General features: G+C 44.5%; 1 protein-coding gene across 1 annotated transcript in view; it reads left to right on the top strand.

The window, feature by feature from the left end:
• The window catches only part of LOC136872222 (venom dipeptidyl peptidase 4), a 226,349-nt gene that overhangs the window by 40,966 nt on the left and 163,635 nt on the right, over positions 1–21,748 (top strand). The window lies entirely within an intron of this gene.

Below are 21,748 nucleotides of genomic sequence, written 5' to 3'. Positions count from 1 at the left end.
TTTAGAACTAGTTCGTCAAATTGAATCTTTCGGTCATTTATCGCTATTTCTAGATTCCTGCTCAATGGTAGAGTTATTTGGTTGATGTCGGTTTTAAGTGATTTGCCATATTCATGACAGGCTGTACCATAAGACTACGCCCGCTTCCTTTCCACTCCTAGACCTGTCCTATGCCACCGTATCCATAAGACTTGTCTGAGCCGGTGTAATGTAAAATCAATACCAGAAATATAAAATTAACAGGGATGTTGAGGGTTCATGTTTTAAAAATTGTTGCAAGGTAAACATGGGTAGTATGTCTTGGAATAAATTAGACAACACAGTATAAGAAACTCAACCATCAAAATTCACTATTAGAAGCTTTGTTTACAGTATTTTTGCTACGGAGATTTCCGTGGCGGACAGAGGTGAAAGAAGGTGCTGGTGTGAATGGGTCTAACTACAATATTAAAGTTAATTTAAAACTTTAAGAAAGATTATATTTCTTTAGAATTTCAAAAATCAACAATCAATAACAGGTACAATTAGCATTTTAGAAACAAGTCAAGGAAAATACAATATAGTGAATTCTACAAGTCCCGCGATTCAGGCCCCTCGCTTTACAATTCTTGAGCTCTCAGCTCTCAAATTTACAAAGAGCACAAATTTACTCAAGGGCAGAAATCCCCTTAATTCATGGAGCACTTGCTCCCAAATTTCAGACATCTAGCCTTCAAGAGCAATTCATAAATCTTACAAAACCTCGAAACAGAGCGAACAGGTTCTCAGTTTTCCAAGCCTACTCGGGGCAACCTCAACTTACAATTACAGGCCTCTCGAGGGACTATATACAAATGGAACTTATTTTTACAAGGGTATTAAATACCCAACCTACTGGGCCTTCGCGGGATAAGAAAAACAGGACAAACTAATGGCCCGAACACAAAAGGAATGGAGGCGGAATCTTGCACTCCTAGATATAAGCACTTAAAACATAAAGGACACTAGGCCGATGAAACAGGGGCTATTCCCAAACTACTGAGGTGACTCGTATAAGGATAAATCAATGCATTACGGAAACGAAGAAAAACAGTTACAAAACGTAGTCACCTCAAACCAAGATGAAGGGGAGCTCGAGAGGGTACATCACTCTCTATCCCCGATTTACAGTCGAAGATTTTATGAACCTTTTTACATTAGTCGGCGGAAATTACATTTTAGAAAAGAAGGTTACATAGTTAATGATTCGGACCTTTCCCTCGGGTTAAACTACGGAGATAGGAAGAAAGAAAGATGTTATGTGGCCATTACCTGGTAGATGTACTGCTGCCTGATGAAAGAGGCCGTCCGCCTCCTGCTTTGACACACACACTTAGTAAGATGACGATCAATTGGCCAAGAGACGTGAAAGGCCGCAGTTTATAAACCCTCAGGGAAGGTTCGAGGTCATTCATGAATAATCAAGACACACCCACAGAATTTTATTGGTTGATTTCGAAAGTAACACTCAGAATCGGAGAAGAAGCCTGTGATAGGTGGAAAATTAATTACAGAAATTAGTAATTGGTTGGACTCAAAACTGGCGGAAGGAAAATGTAAATATTGCCAACCCAAAAATAAATGAACATCAATCAGTAAAAAACTTATGAATACAAAACTTCTTTAAATAAAAAAATCATTCACTTCGCACCAGGGTGCATGATCATAGTTTTTGTAGTGTCATCTCTGGGAAAACGTCCAAACTTCTTGATGAATGGCAACCAAAACACAGATAAATTCAGTCAGTGTAGGCAACTGCACAATAACAAAATTACTCGATATTTTAGTGGTGACATCTTCTGATTAATTTCTAAGTAGGTGTAGTTTCAGTTTCACTGTTTTACCAATAGAGGAGTTCTTTAGGCGCTGAATTTGAATGCACGGCGTTGAGGTGTCCAGGCTTATCAAAGGCACAACCTACATTTTACAAGGTTAAAGTATTCACTGGCTTGAATGCTCAACAATCTGATATCTTTAACGTGATTGATTGTAACAGGGGTAGCACGTACCCATACTACACGGCATTTGGTAAAAACGAAAGGTTAACTTACTGTACAAAAACCAAAATGGAAAGGAGGAGATCTCTTGCACTCCTAGAAATTTAAAATAGAATGCATAAAATCCTATTTGACCATATGGCCCGACGTTACAGAGGCTGAGCCTATGCTACTCAGATGACTAGATGGAGAGAATATTTAAGTTACGGAAATTACAACGTAGAACAAGATTACAAATTATTAGTCACCCCAAAAGCTAGTTGAAAGGGAATTCAGCAGGGTATCTCACACTCTATTCCCTGATTTCGGCTAAGTTATTTCGACTTGTTTGAAATTTCCATTTAGAGTTTGAAATTTACATTTTAGAAGAATTGTCACAGAACAATATACTTACCAAGGACAATTATCGTGGAAGGGAGAAGCCCACTCCAAAAGTAGACCACGCTGGCGTAGCAGGGGGAGAGGTGATACTCCCACGTGGCGCTTCCCAGGTGGCGGATAGGGGGGTTCTAACCGGCTGGCTGGTGGACTTGAGGGAAATAAAATACCTCTCGCGGACCAAACACTCCACCCCCTCCTGGTAGGGGACGCACATGTAGAATACACCCCGCGGTATCCCCTGCCTGTCGTATGAGTCTTCTAAAAGGGCGACCTAGGCACGGATATGGATTGCGGTTTGGTATAATGTGTTGGACCTCCTGTGGATGGGAGGGGTTGAATACATTCACAGGTAATCCCTGCCTGTCGTCTAAAGGCGACTAAAGAGTCATGTGGCCATGGTCCCACTTTATTTTTTATTATTTTTCCGAGGGTCAGATGTAGACCATTTCAAAATTGATGAGGTGCGTGCTGCTCGGAGATGGGCATGTTGCGTGTGCGATTACGTGCAAAAGCCCGCAATTGCCCACCCAGTAATCTTGCGGGTGGGAGCGCCATGTACCTGGGCTGTAGTATCCACCTGACAACACAGGTCCCCGCACAGCCGTTTTCCAGAAGGACATATTATTTAGAATTATTAATTCCTTTTTCCCCTCTATATTTTGTGCTCTGTACACGCTATGGGGTACATGCTATTGCGGGTAAATGGCGGAAGGGAGTCTTAGTGCCTCATTGCCTCAGTCATCCCGTATTAGACATCGTCCAACATCGGACACAGGGCAGTACCTGCTATGACCAGGTGGGTATTGCCTTGGCTGCTTGGTTCGGCTACAGAGACCCCTGATCGGGGGAGGTGGCATTCGGGGAGGATGATTTCGGGCTTCCCTCTCAATGTGGTCCCGTACCGAAGTGTTTAACTTTTGCTTAGCAGACCAGTTCGTGCGTAACCTCGGCCGAGGTAACACGGCAAGCGGCGTGTCGGTACTGTGCGGTTATCGCGTAGTGCAAGTGTGTGTTCCTAATACATATTTTGTGTAGTTCTTGGGAAATTGTACGTACAATCATGGCAAGTATCAGGAAGAACACTATAAAATGTGTTTTCGACGACAGGATTAATAGGCCTTCACCTTTAGAAATCCATCGTTGGATTAGTCACGAACTAAAACTTAACAGAGACCAAGTGATTGCTATACAGTTAAATAACGGAGAAAATGCTGTGTACATAAAACTAGTATCTGTGACTCTTTATGAAAACCTTCTAGCACGTCACGAAGGAGTGAAAACTTTTCTATTAGCTAATGGTGGTACCACTAAAGTAACGGTTTCGGCAGCGGACACGTTAACTAAACGCGTACGTGTGTTCAACCTCCCTCCAGAAGTAAGCAACGATCGTCTTGCACGAGTGCTCTCTACATATGGAGTAGTCAAAGACATCCAGGAAGAACGGTGGAATGAAGCCTACGAATTTTCTGATGTAAGTAATGGCATACGAATTGTAAAAATAGAACTTAAGTACCCTATCCCGTCTCAGCTTATGCTGAATGATTGTAGAATTCTACTATCGTACGAAGGACAATCAAAATCATGTTTCTATTGTAAAGAAACGACACACCTTCAAATAGATTGTCCCAATAGGAAAGCGCGTTCCGCGCTGAGTAGAAAACAAACATACAGCTCCGCAGTGGCCGAGTCTGATGGGAGCAGTACACTAAGCAATACAACAGATGCAGAAGTCGGCGTTCTCTCGCCTGAATACCCAACCGTATTAGAGAGTATTACTCACACTCCGCATAAACAACAACACAACTTTCAAGAAACCTCGCTTCTAGCTGACAGCATAGCAGACACATCTTTACCTCGTAGTACGGAAGAAGCAATCAGGACACTTTGTAGCGACAACCTGGAGAAGGGGGAAAATATTCAGACACTACGGGAGACTGTAGATCAGGCGGCAGCTGACGAGAACCCAGTTGGAATGAAACAAATAGTAAATACACCACTAGAAAGACAGCTGTGGTCTGAGGATATGGAACTTCAGGACGACACTCATACACCAACAGGAGACACTCAGTTAACCAACAAGAACACACACCCAGATTTTACAAACCATCCAAGTACAGACAACAAACAAACACAGCCTGCTTTCTTGCGCAGTGCAGACATGGAGCTTACACCGGATTTAGACAATTCTTCCCTTGCTGACCCTGTAATTGATCCTAACACACCTACAGGACCGAGTGTTAGTGAAAGTGCAGTGACGTTGCTAGCAGGTGACAAGACTACCCCGAATACGACAGGCAGTACCAAGGACTCTCACAACCTACAGATGAAAGTTGTCAAACAATACGTTGCACGTGACGAATCAAAACCGTACAACACCCAAAGGCGTAGTACCTCACGCAGTCGGCTTAAATAATAGAAACTCTAAACCAGAGTATGTGTGACAGTGTATTGACCACAACAGCTTAATCACATCCTTCTACCGGAATGAATTCTACTACAATTACCTTGATTCTTCCCTTGTTTCTGCAGATGACTCTTCTACGTTGTGTCACCACCTTCAATGTAGGCGGCGTCAAAAGTCTAACCACGCAAGCTCTCCTTCAGGATTTTCTCAGGGTTCATGACATAGATATCCTATTTCTTCAAGAAGTTAATGATCCAAACTTAGACTGGCTGTCGGGATACGAATATAAAGTAAACGTAGGTCCATCACTTCGAGGCACGGCTATAATATATCGAGCAGGACTGACTGTTTCTGACGCGGAGTTTCATCCCAATGGTAGAATTGTTTCTGTGCAATGTGAGGACACCATTTTTATTAATGTTTATGCTCCGTCCGGTTCGCAAGGGCGTCTAGACAGAGAACGCTTATTTGAAGATGACATCAGATATTTTGTGCAGGGCCCTATTAACAACATAATTTAGGCCGGTGATTTTAACTGTGTATTAAATCCGCGTGATCAAACTGGACATTTCAATAACTGTCGCAGCCTACAAAATCTTGTTGAGGGATTACAGTTACATGACGTTTGGGAACTGAAACATGGAACTGATGTCCAATTTACATTCTACAGGGCTGGGTCGGCTTCTAGAATAGATCGGGCATATATATCACGAGAGATGAAAACTAGGCTACACAGTTCTGAGGTTATACCGGTGTCCTTCAGTGACCATCATGCTCTCCTCTTTCGTTACTCAACAACAATACGACCACCTCTACATGGGCATGGATTCTGGAAACTTAATGCGTCCCTCTTGTACGACCAAGATGTCCAAAATGATTTTCGAGCACTATGGATGAAATTGCGTAGTAAACGATCTAAATACCATTACCATGTGACCTGGTGGACGGATACTGTTAAACCAGAAATTAAACGATTTTTTCAAAAGATTTCTAAACAACGGGCAAAGGAAAAGAGGAATACCTTGAATTTTTATTATGAAGTTTTATACCAGCTTCAACGACAGCAAGCCAGTGGAGAGAATGTCCTTAATGAAATGAAAGAACTCAAACACACTATCATTAATATTCAAGAGAATCATCTGAAAGGGGCGTTCGTCCGTGCAAAAGTCCCCTCAGTATATGAAGAAGAGCGTGCTTCACTATTTCACATTTTGACTGAAAGACGTAAAGGGAAGAGGAAAGCAATTACTAAACTCCGGGATGAGCATGGTCACATACAGTCGGAGATGACAGACATTCTCAAAATTGGTGCAGACTACTTCACAACACTATTCCATGACGACCCACCCATTAATCAGCCCTCTTACAGCATCCTACAGCACGGTCTACCAACACTGAATAAATCGTATGAGTCAAGTTTGATTGCAGACATTACCTCGGAGGAAATACTCTCTGCACTTTCCCAAGCACAGCGTCATAGCTCTCCAGGCCCAGATGGAATAATTTATGAATTCTACAAAATAATGTGGGACATAATAGGGGGTGACCTGTTGCAAGTGTACCAAGAAATACTAGAGCGGCCACACATCTTAATGGAAGATTTCACGTCGGGAATTATTATTTTAATTCCCAAAACCACAAGACCTCTAGAAATGGAAGACTTCAGACCGATCACCTTGCTAAATACAGATTACAAGATCTTCACTAAAATAATAGCATCTCGAATAAAACTGCAGTTGAAACAGATCATCGGACCATGGCAATCGTGTGGGACATCAGATCAAAATATTATCTCCAATCTGTTAGTGCTCAGAAACATCATTCTGTTACACGACAAAGCCTCATCGAACCTTCCTCCCACGACACTCGTAAGTTTGGATTTCCACAAGGCCTTCGACAGAATAAAACATCCATATCTATGGTCCACAATGCAAACTTTCGCCTTTCCACCTAAATTGATTGAGTGCATTAAAGAACTGTATAGAATAGCTACCTCACGAATCCTTATAAATGGACATCTAACTGGGAAAATACCTATACGGAAATCAGTTCGTCAAGGATGTCCCCTCTCTATGCTTCTGTTCATCGTAGCGCTAGAACCATTTCTCCACCGAATAAATCAGTGTATATTTGGCCTGTCACTCGGTGCACAAAAAGTGACAGTACGGGCGTATGCTGATGATGTGTGTGTTATCCTAACAGAACCATCCGACGAAGAGCGAACTCTACATATCATCCACGAATTTGAAGAAGATTCAGGATCGAACGTAAATAAGAAAAAGTCCGGAATGCTGCTTCTTGGCCGTCATCCATCACCTTCGCCTAATAGATCACTGCCCATTGCAACTAAGTTGAAGATCTTAGGAATTGTTTTCCAACAAAATTTTAAAGACATGTTACCCGAGAATTGGACGTCGACAATTAATAAAGTTAGAAACACCTTAATGCAGCAGCATACCAGGTCTCTGAATTTCATCCAAAAAGTATGGCATATTAATGTGTTTGCTTTATCTAAAATTTGGTACTTTGCGCAAGTCCTACCTGCAACAAAACAAATAACACAGCGTATAGAACTTTGTCTAGGCCACTATCTTTGGAGAGGTTCCCTATATCGGGTGAGACGTGATCAGCTGTACTTGCCGGTTACACATGGCGGACTCAACCTAATCTGTGTAGACCTGAAATGTAAGGCTCTGCTGGGAAGAACAATACTTAAATCACTGTCAGGGTTGCACACTCGAACAGAACTGACATTTCTTACACCTCCGGAGCCTGATGTCAGAGGTGGTCGACATAGGCATATACATCCTGCTTTCCGAACCATCGTTGGTATCCTTGACAGCCTCCCGCAGGATCGGAAGGAACGAAAAGAATTTCACACGACAAAGAATTTCTACACTTACCTGCTGAAAGGATTACAGCGACCAGTACCGGTAGAACAAAAATTTCCTCAAAGAAAATGGAAAATGGTGTGGTCAAACGCTAACAATCAACAAGTACCCACCCCGTGGAGGTCATCAGTCTACTCGTTAATTAATGACATCGTTCCAACAGCAACAAAACGATTTCGTCACAACTTGTCTGAAGATAATAAGTGTGGACATTGCGGCGAGGTTGATACCACAGTGCACCGAGTTACATCTTGTCGAGAAGCGCGACTTGTCTGGACATGGACTGTCAATACAGTGCGGAAAATACACGGAGGTCTGTCTTCTTTATCGACTGAGCAGTTAATGATTGGCGAATTTCAACTGGAGGAAAAATCAGCAGTGAATGCTGTAACATGGTTGCTAGCGGCGGCAGTGCATTGGAATTTGACGGCATACGATAAGAGTGGATGGACTTTGGTGGACTTTATCAGATCAATCAAGACTGCTCGTTGGGAACTGGTAAAAAACCGCAACATAGAGAAATTTGCGAAACATCTATTTCATTTTTAAATGTATTTTCTGTTATGTTATCCGGTGAGGTACTGAGAACTGATAACAGTGAGATGACTCTGTATTTTTTTTTTTAAAAGAGTGTTATTCTAATTTTGGATTCTTTCCTTAAATTATAACGTGCAGTTTAGTGTTTCTATTAGACTCAACACTCGTATACAATTCTACAGGTGTGCTTTTGGGTTTCAGGTCAGTCCCTTTCTTTAAACTGTCATTTTAAAAAATTAATTTGCAATGTGATTTGTACTTTGTAACTTTGTACTTTTGAAAAGGCGAATAAAAAAAAAATGTTGAAGTTTGTAAAAAAAAAAAAAAAGCAGAGAATAAATATTTATTTATTTATTTATTTATTTATTTATTTATTTATGTATTTATTTATGTATGTATTTATTTATTTATTTATTTATTTATTTGTTTGTTTGTTTGTTTGTTTGTTTGTTTGTTTGTTTGTTTGTTTGTTTGTTTGTTTCTTTATTTATTTATTTATTTATTTATTTATTTATTTATTTATTTATTTATTTATTTATTTATTATTATTTTTTTTAATTCGTTAGGGCCATCTATGGACCACGGTGCTTGTGTTTTAGCTGTTTCTTGAAGTCATCGTCGTTGTTTGCCACAATTGGTGTTCTTAGCGGCTGGTTTGGCAGCTGTTTTCTTGTTGGTACCTCGAGCTTTCCTGATGGCCCAGTAGTCCTTCATTTTCCGGCTAAATTCAATCTTACGTTCCTCAGACCATTTCCTGGTCTCGTCTTTTGGTCTGTGGGTAACTTCTGTGAGGGATGTTACAAAGGATTTAGTTTTAAGAGTTGTATGATAGTTACTCCGATCAGCTATGTCGTTTTGATTTATGTGGAGTTCCGAAAGGTCCTTCTCCACTTGCTTCATCCACACGAACCCAGTAGCTTTGCCCTTGTTAGCAGCCTTGAAGATCCTATGAGATAATCTATTTGAGTCCATTCTGGATAGGTGTCCGTAAAAAGCCAGTCGCCTTCTTCTGATGGCATCTATGAGATTTTCTTGGTGTTTATATAGCTCACGATTTGGTTGATACCATCGGCTTCCATCTGGTAAAATTCTTGGTCCCACTATCCGTCTCAGGAACTTTCTTTCTTGTACCTCGAGGGCTCTTAGTGGGGTCTTCTTAGTTAAATATAGACACTCTGCTGCATAGAGGACTGACGGTCTGATTACTGCATTGTAGTGTCTTAGTTTGACATTCATCGACAGATTTTTTGAAGCATACAGCTTTCTACAGGCATGGTAAGCCTTATCTAGTTTGAGTCTCCTGTGTTCAAGAGCCATTGTTTCGCTGAGGTCCTCTGAGAACCATTCCCCAAGGTACTTTGACTCTCTTGATGTAGATATTATCACTGACTCTCATCTTTCCAGGGGCATCTTTGATGTTAGTAACAAACTCGGTCTTTCCTATGTTGATCAAAAGACCCGTTTTAGCCGCTATTGAGTGCAGTGTTTGGAGCTGAGTAGTAGCCTCCTGTATGTCATTTGCCAATAAAGTCAGATCGTCTGCAAAGGCTAGGCATGGTATCCTCAGGTTGTCTGCTTTAATCCCCATCCGTAATCCAGTGTTCTCTGGAAGGAATCTCATCCACTCTCTAATTATCTTTTCCAGAACGCAGTTAAATAATATACATGAGATGCCATCTCCTTGTCTCACCCCTGTTTTAATGGCGAAACTCTCCGAGAGTTGTCCTCTAAACTTTACTCTGGCTGTGGTATTGTGCAAGGTTGCTTGCACCAGCCTGTTGATCTTGTCGTTAAGTCCTAGTTCTCTTAATGTATTGTAAAGAGTAATTCTATCTACTGAGTCGTATGCTTTCTGGAAGTCGACAAATATAGCTACCCATTGTCGAGCTCTTGATTTGCTGTATTGAAGGATGGTCTTCAGATTTTGTATCTGCTCGGTACAGGACCTCGATGCTCTGAACCCTGCTTGATATTCTCCTAACTCTTTATCCAACTGTCTTGTGACATGGCGTTCCAGAATCTTGGAAAATATCTTATAGGTAACAGCAAGGAGTGATATTCCTCTGTAGTTACTGGGATCTGTTTTGCTTCCCTTCTTGTGGATTGGATGGATAATGGCTGACGTCCAATCATCTGGGAGCCTCTCACTAGTCCATATGTCCAGAATTACTTTATGTATGCTCCTGAAGGTGTGTTCTCCGGCATGTTTTAGCATTTCTGCTACTATCCCGTCTTCTCCAGAAGCTTTATTGTTCTTGAGTAATTTATTTATTTATTTATTTATTTATTTATTTATTTATTTATTTATTTATTTATTTATTTATTTATTTATTTATTTATTTATTTATTTATTTATTTATTTATTTATTTATTTATTTATTTATTTATTTATTTATTTATTTATTTATTTATTATTTATTATTTATTTATTTATTTATTTATTTATTTATTTATTTATTTATTTATTTATTTATTTATTTATTTATACGTGTCCGAAATCACTACAATATGTTTACAAATACTCTATTTACACTTTGACTCTCCAGTATTCAGCTGTCGACATTGCACATTCATTGGCTTCCACCAAATCCTTCATACTACATGGTTTAAACTGGTAAAGTTGATCCTTTTTAGCAGACACATAGAAGGTGTCTACGGTGAACTTGAGGACCTCAAGAAAATGCGCAACGGTAGTTTGCTTTTGAAGACTCATACAGCACTGCAAGCTGATCAGTTGCTTAAGTGCGAACACTTTCGCGAAATCCCCCTCAAAGTGGAGGGACACAAATCCTTGAATCTGGTTCGCGGAGTCAACTTTCACAGCGACCTTGTTCTAAACACTGACGGCGAGTTGATGGTCGGCATGAAGAACCGTGGCATGACACACGTCTGGCACTGCAAGGGGGGAAAGCTAAGTCTTCCCCCTCCCTAAGAGGTCGGCGAAAGCCGTCCCCAGCCGGCGGAGGCGGCATCGTCCACCAGGGCTGGGAAACCATCTCCCGAATCGGCCACGGTGTACTAAAGCACTCCTATTTACTAAAAGGGGGAACCCCCTCCGGTGTGTACTTTCGGCGATCATCTTACCGTGCTACACATCCTTACGGAATGTGTGGACCTTGTCGATCTCGCCGTAGGATAAACTCCCGACTACAATCTCGCTCATCTTGCAAACTTTGTCAACCGTTTTATGAGGGATAGTGGTCTATTTTATCGTATGTAATAATGGCCTTCTTCCTAGTGTCCACGAACCTACTACGCTGGCATAGCAGGGGAGAGGTAATACTGCCACGTGGCGCGTCCCAGGTGGCGGATAGGGGGGTCCTAACCGGCTTGCCGGCGGACTTGAGGGAAATCAAATACCTCTCGCGGACCAAACACACTACCCCCTGCGGGTGGGGGGCGCACATGTAGAATACCCCCGCGGTATCCCCTGCCTGTCGTAAGGGGCAACTAGAAGCGGTCCCAGGGGCTCTCTACTTGGTAGTGTGGATTGTCGACCACGGGGCCCTTAGCTGAGTCTTGCTATTGCTTCCACTTACTTGTGCCAGGCTCCTCACTTTCGTCTATCTTGTCTGGCCTCCCTTGGTCAACTCTTGCTCTTTTCCCACCCCGACGGTATTAGAACATTCGGCGCCTAGGGAGTCTTTCATTTTCACGCCCTTCGTGGCCCTTGCCTTTGATCGTCCGTAACTTCATTTTTTGAAGTGACTGATCCCATCTTTTTCCTTTTTTCTTCCTCTCTACTCCCTGTGGTTGGGGGCCGCAGAAGGAAAATACACCCACGGTATTCCCTGCCTGTCGTGAGAGGCGGATAAAAGGGGCGGCGAAGGGATGATTGTCTTAGAACCTTGAAACTACTTTTGATTAGTACCATCACTCGGGGAACACCTTGGGTCGCTTTTATTTGCGAGTAGTACAACTGTATTAAGTACGAAATACGTTTGTGGTTAGTAGTAGCAGTGGGTGTGGACTGTGGGTTTCCAGTACCCGTGCGTCGTACCCATGTGAGCAACACCACGGGTCGGGGTGTTGCCTGATATTAGACCATTATATGAGCGACACCGTAGGTCTGCGTTGCCTGTGATTAGTATCCACTAGGGAGGAACACCACGGGAATACCAGCGCCCGTGATTAGTACACCTAGGTGAGCAGCCCCATCTGTTTGCGTTGCCTATGTGTGGCGCCATTGTGTGAGAAGCGCCGTAAGTCCGCGTTATCTGTACGACGTACATACAATACTTGTGATTAGTACCATCATGTGTGGAACACCGTGTGTCTTCGCTCCTTTTGATTAGCACCCCAACATGTCACATACCATGGTTGTACTTTACTAGCGATTAGTACCATTCTGAGGAGCCGGAGACCTGGATTTTGGACTCCTTTAGACATCAAGCATCCTCGATTCATGATTGTGCTTTAGAAGTGGTCCCTTTGTCAGTAATACTATTATTTATTATGTTATGAGTTTTTTGAGTCGGTTCCACTGATTGTTTTAAATTCGTGTCACTCGATTCATTCATCATGATATTTTTTATTTTGGTCAGTGGATGATTTTGAACTTTTACTTTGTCATTTGATTTCATACCATTAGGGGCCGATGACCTCGATGTTAGCCCCTTTAAACTACAAGCCTCATCATCATAATCTAGTCAGTGGATACATTTTAAATTTCAATGTTATATTCCATCCTTTATCGTTAGGGACCCATGACCTAGCTGTTAGGCTCCTTTAACAACAAACAAACTCATCATCATCCACGAACCTGCTACGCAGCCGTAGCAGGGGGAGAGGTGATACTCCTACGTGGCGCGTCCCAGGTGGCGGACAGGGGAGTCCCAACCGGCTTGCCGGCGGACTTGAGGGAAATAAAATACCTCTCGCGGACCAAACACACTACCCCCTGTGGGTGGGGGACGCTCATGTAGAATACACCCGCGGTATCCCCTGCCTGTAGTAAGAGGCGACTAAAAGGGGCGACCAAGGGTTGATTGAATTAGAACCATGAAACTACTTTCGATTCGTACCATCACGCGGGGAACACCATAGGTTGCCTGTACTTGCGAGTAGAACTACTATATTAGGTACGAAATAGGTTTGTGATTAGTAGCAGTATAGAGGCTGGCCTGGGGGTTTTCCAGTACCCGTGCGTCGTACCCATGTGAGCAACACCGCGGGTCTGGGCGTTGCCTGTGAGTGGTACCACTATATTAGCGACACCGTGGGTCTGCGTTGCCTGTGATTAGTACCCACTATGTGAGGAACACCACGGGGCCCGTGGGACCGGCACCCGTGTCTAGTACACCTAGGTGAGGAAACTCATCGGTTTGCGTTGGCTATGAGTCGCGCCATTGTCTGAGAAACACCATAGGTCTGCGTTACCTGTACGAAGTACAATACTTGTGAATAGTACCATCGTGTGGAACACCGAAAGTCTTCGCTACTTTTGATTAGTACCCAACATGACAAATACCATGGTTCTACTTTACTCGCGTCATATACCATTCTATGGGGCCTTAGACATGGATTTCCACGAACCTGCTACGCAGGCGTAGCAGGGGGAGCGGTGATATCCCACGTGGCGCGTCCCAGGTGGCGGATAGTGGGGTCCTAACCGGCTTGCAGGCGGACTTGAGGGAAATAAAATACCTCTCGCGGACCATACACACTACCCCCTGCGGGTGGGGGACGCACGTGTAGAATACACCCGCGGTATCCCCTGCCTGTCGTAAGACGCGACAAAAAGGGGCGACCTTGGCGCGGACATTGATTGCGGTTTGGTATTATGTGTTGGACTTCCTGTGGATGGGAGAGGCTGAATACATCCATAGGTAATCCCTGCCTGTCGTAAGAGGCGACTTAAAGGGTCATGTGGCCATGGTTTTATTATTTTTCCGAGGGTCAGATGTAGACCATTCCAAATTTTGATGTGCGTGCTGCCCGGAGATGGATCTCTTACGCGTGCGATTACGCCCAAAAGCCCACAACTGCCCACCCAGGACCATTGCGGGTGGGAGCGCCATGTACCTTGGCAGTAGTATCCGCCTGACAACGCAGGTCCCCGCACAGCCGAACGCCAGAAGGACATATTATTATTTATTATTTTTATTTTTTCTCTATTTTTAGTCCTCTGTACACGCTATGGGGTACATGCTATTGCGGGTGACTGGAGGAAGGGAATCCTAGTACTCATTAGTGATGGGACATTCGATTCATTTTACTGAATCGATTCATTTGATTCCGTTCACGTTACTGAATCGATACAGTGATCTGATTCACGGCTCATTGGTCACCGCTCCTACTGCATCTGTGTATTATGTGCTGGTAAGACAGCAGCAACAGCATTCAGTGCTCGCAGCTGCCATCTGGTCTTAATACTATGAACTCCTTTCTTAGAAAAAATGCTAGTTACTCTAAAACATCGAAGGTTTCCGGCGACGCAGGGTGGGAAAGGTTAGGATTATTGAGGTAGCAGCCATGGCCTGAATTTAGGTACAGTCCCAGCATTTCCTGGTGTGAAAATGCGGAAACTACGGAAAACCACCTTAACGGCTGCCGACGGTGGGATTCGAACCCACCATCCCCCGAATGCAAGCGCATAGCCACGCGATAATAAACGTACGACAACTCGCTCAGTCATTTTTGAAAATATGTATTTTTCTATCAGCTGAGGATTTTTTTAAATAATCATATTTTGTATAGGCTACCCGAGATGTACAGTAGCCCGCTGGTTTTCTGATTCAACATACTGTTATTGCGTCTGTCCACATATCATTGAAGTCTTGTGCAACGATGTGACATATGAACTGAGAAAATACTGAGCCGTTCTTCCCAATATAAAACAGGTACTTTTGAGTGGTCATGAGCATGACTCATAGTCATAGGGCAGGCTAGAGTCGAGTTTAATTGTCAAATGTCAGCAGCGGAAGCTCGGCTCTCCGCGTGTCCAGTGAGCCGATAAGGAGCCGTGTGTATCATGGGTCTCACTGAGCCGCGCTCGTTCACGATTCTTTCGATGTGCCATGATTCACTGTCTCGCTGCAGCGGAAGATCGGCTCTCCGCGTGTCCAGTGTGCAGATAAGGAGCCGTGTGTATCATCTGTCTCACTGAGCCGCGCTCGTTCACGATTCTTTCGATGTACCATGATTCACTGTCTCGCTGCAGCGGAAGCTCGGCTCCCCGTCAACGTCCAGTGAGTGCGCCACTCAGCACTGTCCACTGGCAGTAAGCTGAATCGTGTGCCGTGAGCTCGCCGTTCCTGTGAATCGATTCACTCGGACACTTGAATGAATTGATACACTACTTCGAATCTCGCATTCAGTAGCCAACACTAGTGCTCATTGCCTCAGTCATCCCGTATTAGCTACGTGGAGATGTACCGCCCGGTACAGACCTCCCCCCCCCCCGCCAAAAGTCCTTCCAAGAGGTGACACGGAAGAAAACAAAAAATTTGTTTTAAACAAAATCCAAGTGTTTTTTCCCCTGATGAATTGCAGAATTTAGAAGAGAAAAATATAACTTCTCAGTAGTTGGAGATCTCAGAAGTTGTTTGATATAGGTGGGTGTGACTAGATTAAGTGCAGTTGTAAACCATTTGTAGTAGATTTTGATGAAAGGTCTCTATGTTTGTAGTAGTTGAATTAAGGCAAAACTTTAATTCTTGAAAGGAAAAATGTTTCTAAGTCCACCAAATGTTGATTTGAAGGAGTATTTAATTGCCGAATAGAGAGTCCATGTAGCAGAAGGAGTACATTAGTTGCCGATTACTTTTGAAGGCAAGACCTGCCGCCGCTGCCTATGTCCAGAGGAGGCCGCTCGAACCCCTCGAGTACCCTGAGATACCGCTCTCCCGCACTATGAGAGGGGTAGTCGTGCTGCACGCCGCAGATGCGACGTTTGTTTACAGTCCACAAGTGGCTTGCGGGTGGTGCGCCGCCCATCAGCCTTGGCCGGAAGGAGGGCTCCGGCGCGCCGTACACAGGTTGACCTCGCTGGAGTGGAGTGGGCCCGTACCCCACCTCAGTGGCGGTACGGCGCCCCACGGCTGCGGGGGCACTGAAACAGTAAGATCTCGGCGGCAGAATTGTGTTGGACAAAAATATTTTAGGGTACTGTCTTTGTGGTGAGGCTGAGGGGCCAGCGGCGTGGAAACATTTATTTCATTACTTTTATTTTAATGTCACTGGTGTGGTTTAGCAGGAGACGGGAGCGTGGTAATGGCCATAGGGGCAAGACAGCAGATTAACAAAGGGGATGGTTGTACATGAAATGCTTAAATTAATAACCATAAAATTAAATTGGGGCAGAAGGCCACTGGAAAGAAACCAAAATATAACCTTTACGCCGCTGCAGCCAAACTTTCAAGACTAAGTTATTACACAGGCTTTATCTGCGACAGATGTACCCTAAAGATCCTCTCGGTGGCTGGATTACTCACTAACAACGTCACCGGGGTAAGGAAATCTAAAATTATGCACGGCCCATGAAATCTGGGGGCAAGCTTGCCCGCGGGTACAAAGTTTTTGACCATAACTTGGTCTCCTACTAAACTAACCAATGCAGGGACGTGTCCCACCTAGAATGATCGTCGTGATGATAGGCAATAAGAGCCGACCTCAGATTACGATTGACCCGTTCCGCTAGAGATGGTTGAGGATAGTACGCAGAAGTAGCCACATGAGAGATGGACAGATCAAAACAGAATTTAAGAAAGAGATTGGATGTGCAAGCTTTAGCATTATCAGACATGATATATTGACACGGACCGAAAGAAGCAAAAATAGAATTTAAGCAAGAAATAGTGGACTGAGCGGTAGCCTGCTTAGTCGGAAATAACCAAGAAAATGTTGTAAAACCATCTACACACACAAGGATGAACTTGTTGGCATTCCCCTTTGACTGGGAGAAGGGTCCTACTTAGTCGATGTAGAGACGTTCCATGGGGCGCGACGCTTGATGAGAAGACAAAAGCCCTTGCTTGGTGGACATGGTGGGTTTACTAAGCCAACAAGATTTACAAGATCTTACCAATTCACGGATTTCTCCGTCCATACCCTTCCAGATGAACATTTCACGAATCTTTTCTCTAGTTTTGAAGATGCCTAAATGCCCCCCTAGTGGGGTCTCATGGTAGTACTTAAAGATCATAGGTACGAGAATAGCTGGAACTACAACTTTCATTGACTTATCATGCCTCGACGAGCAACATAAAACACCATTCCTCAGTACATAAGGGAGGACATGTTCCCCAGAAGAAAGGGTTTCCATGATTGGGGCCAGGGTTGGATCTTCACGTTGATATTTTTCAAGATCCCTAAACAACATGGGAGCATCTGTTAGAAAGGCATTAACCTCAGGTAGTATGGACTCGGGAGGTGAAGAACTATCAACCTGTTCAGGGGTCACTACATCATTAGAAAATATACGGCTTAGTCCGTCTGCCACAACATTTTCAGTACCTCTTATATGCCTAACGTCAAATTGGAAGGCCGAAATTCGGATGGCCCATCGGGCTATACGACCAGTACGACGCGGCCTACCTAAGACCCAACTTAAGGCTTGGTTATCAGTCTCCATGTTGAACTTGACATGTTCCAGATAAAGGCGGAACTTTTCTAGCGCAAACAAGACAGCCAAACCCTCAAGTTCATAGATGGAATACTTCGCTTCTTGAGCCGAAAGAGTCCTAGATGCATAGGCGATGGGTCGCCTCCCTAGTTCGGTCTCTTGAAGAAGGACCGCAGCCACTGCTGACGACGACGCATCGGTTTGGACGATGAATTTCCTCGAGAAATCCGTCATTGCAAGAACAGGGGCATTACACAGAGCTAATTTAAGATCTTCAAAAGCGGCTTGTTGAGAAGGTCCCCACTCAAATTTGACGCCTTTCCTACGAAGAAGGTTCAAGGGCGCCGCTCTGTTAGCGAAGTTAGGAATACATTTCCTGAAGAAATTCACCATGCCAATGAATCTGGCAATACCTTTGATGCCCTTAGGAGGTTTGAGCTCACGGATGGCCTGTGTTCTAGAATGATCCACTGCGACGCCATCGGGTGATACAATATGCCCTAGAAATGACTTGGAAGGCTTAGCGAAGGCGACCTTGGACAACTTCACAGCTAACCCAGCCTTACGAAGGCGATTGAGAACTTCTTTCAGATGATCTAGGTGTTCTTCGAAGGTCTCGATCAACCACAAGTCTGAGCAGGCTGGCAGTTCCCAGCCGGCACAGCAAGGGGGGAAGACTAAGTCTCCCCCGCTAAGAGGTCGGCCAAAGCTGTGCCCCAGCCGGCGGAGGCGGCATCGTCGACCAGGGCTGGGAAACCACCTCCCAGCCCGTCTAAAGTAGAAAAGAAGAAGGCGAAGATGAACGCCCGTGCAGAGCACTCTCGGACATCCCCTGCGAAGGAGAAGTCAAGCCCCCCATCTGGGGGGTATGAGTCTGCGCCAGGGGGTACTCCTGCTCCCAACCTGCGCGCTTTCCTTGTAGGGGACCTACTCGCCCCCGAATAGCGTCGAAGTTCTGGCCGGCACCCTCGCCATCTTTTGATGACGGGATGGATGTCGCGCTGTCCTCAATATCTACGGATGTAGAAGTAGATAGTGTTTAGGCTTACGAGCATTTTGTCGCTCATAACCTAACACTCCTTTTATAGTCTACATTATGGCACTGTTACAATGGAATTGTTACGGTCATGACAGGCATCTTGCTGAGTTACGTCAGCTCATTAGTGAGTACGCAGCGAGTATAGTCTGTATTCAGGAGACCAACTTCAGACCTGGTCATCATACGGTCTTGAGAAATTTCAGACTATACTCGACAGAACGGTACTTTTCTCACCGGGCTTCCAGTGGTGTTGGCATTTTTGTACGTCCTGATACCTACAGCGAAGAGGTTCCCTTAAGAACCCAACTCGAGGCTGTAGCTGTTTGCGTTCCGCTGCCTGTCATAACAACAATGTGTAATGTTTATTTTCCACCAGGCCAGCATCTGAACATAAATGATGTCGCTGATCTTATAGATCACCTTTCACCACCCTTCCTCTTATTGGGAGATTTTAACGCCCATCACCCCATATGGGGCTCTGAGACGCCTTGCCCCCGGGGAAGAGAGCTGGAAACACTACTAACAGAGCTGGATTTATGGTTTTGAACACAGGGGAACCAACTCACTTTAGTGTACGTTACGCCACATATTCTCGCATAGGCGTAAGTCTATGCAGCCGTACGTTGGTTCCACTGTTTCGGTGGAATGCACACGATGCTCTCTGTGACAGTGACCATTTTCCCATCATTCTCACTTTGTTGAAGTATAAACCCGTCGAGGCTCCCCCTCGATGGATTCTTAAACACCACGAACCTGCTACGCAGGCGTAGCAGGGGGAGAGGTGATACTCCCACGTGGCGCGTCCCAGGTGGCGGATAGGGGGGTCCTAACCGGCTTGCCGGCGGACTTGAGGGAAATAAAATACCTCTCGCGGACCAAACACACACCCCCTGTGGGTGGGGGAGGCAGACGAATAATTCACCCACGGTATCCCCTGCCTGTCGTGAGAGGCGACTAAAAGGGGCGACCAAGGGATGTTTAAATTGGAACCATGAAACTGCTTTTGATTCGTGCCATCACGCGGGGAACACCAAGGGTTGCTTTTACTTGTGCGTAGTACCACTACATTAGGTACGAAATTGGTTTGTGATTAGTAGCACACTGGAGCACCGCGCGGTCGGCTTTTGCAGTACCTTTGAATAGTACCACCATATGAGCAGGACCATGGGATGATAGCTACCATGGTTCTGCCTTGCCTATGATTAGTACCCACTATATGAGGAACACCACGGGATAGGGAGAGGTCCCTGTGGTTAGTACTCTTCTGTGATGAACACCATAGGTTTGCGTTGCCTGTAAATGGCGTCGCAAATTGGGAAAACATAGGTCTGTATTAAATGTCGAATTTCATAAGCTCTGAGTAGTACAATAATGTGTGGAATGCCGCAAGTCTCTGCTACTTTTGATTAGTACCGTATCAGGACAGCTACCATGGTTCTATTTTGATAGCTATCAGTACCGTTATGAGGGGCCGATAACTTCGATTTAGGACCCCCTTTGACTGCACGCATAATCGATTCAGGGTTACGCTATAGCAGTAGTCCCTTGGTCAGTAATACGATATTGTCACGCCTGTTTGTGTGCATATGAGACATTGCGGGTCGCAACCACTGATTGTTTTAAATTCATGTCCATCTATTCATTCTTCGTTGTCACATTTTTGAATTCTGGTCAGTGGAGAATTTTAGACTTTTAATATGTCATTCCATTTCGTCTCATTTCGTACCATTAGGGGCCGATGACCTAGATGTTAGGCCCCTTTAAACAACAATCATCAATCATCAATCATCGATTCTTAAACATGCTGATTGGCCAAAGTACACATCACTAGCTGTCTTTAACGATGATATCAGGCGGACCATCGGCGAGGAAATAACTTACGTCACCCAAGTTATTCTTGCTGCTGCTGAGGAGTCCATTCCGTTCTTCTCGGGGACTCCTCGCCGTAAACTCGTTCCTTGGTCGAACGATGAAATAACAGCAGCCATCAAAGAACGCCGTCGCGCTCATAAACGTTACCGTAGACGGGCTACTATGGCGGGAGTTCTTATTCGACAAAGTAAGAAGGCTTCATTGGAGAGATATGTGTCGTCTATGACGTCACATACTCCATCATACCAAGTGTGGACTAAGCTTCGACGGATTTCGGGTATCCAAGGATCATCTGCTGTACTGGGATTTTCCATTGCAGGTAGTGTCGCCACTGACCATCTCACGATTGCTGACCATCTAGCTAGGCATTTCGCGGATGTATCTTGCTCCGAAGTTACCATCCTGATTTCCTCGCCTTGAAGCGGGAGGCAGAACTTCATCACCTTAGTTTTGCCACCCAATTTTCAGAGGACTACAACGTGCCCTTTACAGTGTGGGAACTCCGCAGCGCCTTAGCGCTTTGAAGGACACGTCTCTTGGACCGGGCAACATCCATAACCAGATGTTGAAACACCTTAGTGATCTCCTTCGTGTGTTCAACCGAATCTGGATAGAGGGTGATTTTCCGTCTCAGTGGCGAGAGGGCATAGACATTGCTGTAATAAAGCCTGACAAGGATCCTATGTATGCAGGAAGTTACAGACTAATTTGTCTTACAAACTGCCTGTGTAAGCTATTTGAGAGGATGGTAAATCGCCGACTTGTGTGGTGTCTGGAGAAACAAGGACTCTTGTCCGAGTACCAATGTGGTTTCGAGCCGCTCGATCCGCCACAGACCACTTGGTGCGCCTGAAGAGCTCTATTCAGGATGCGCTTCTCCGCAACCAGTACATGGTAGCTGTTTTCTTTGACTTGGAGAAGGCCTACGACACCACATGGCGTTATGGTATCCTTTCAGTCTTGCATCAATGGAGATTCCGAGGTCACTTGCCGGTATTTTTTGCGGATTTTTTGTCCCTCCGTCTATTCCGTGTCAGAGTAGGG

The sequence above is a fragment of the Anabrus simplex genome, chromosome 4 (assembly GCF_040414725.1).
Source record: "Anabrus simplex isolate iqAnaSimp1 chromosome 4, ASM4041472v1, whole genome shotgun sequence".
NCBI lineage: Eukaryota > Metazoa > Arthropoda > Insecta > Orthoptera > Tettigoniidae > Anabrus > Anabrus simplex.
This window is presented reverse-complemented; position numbering and strand designations above follow the sequence as displayed.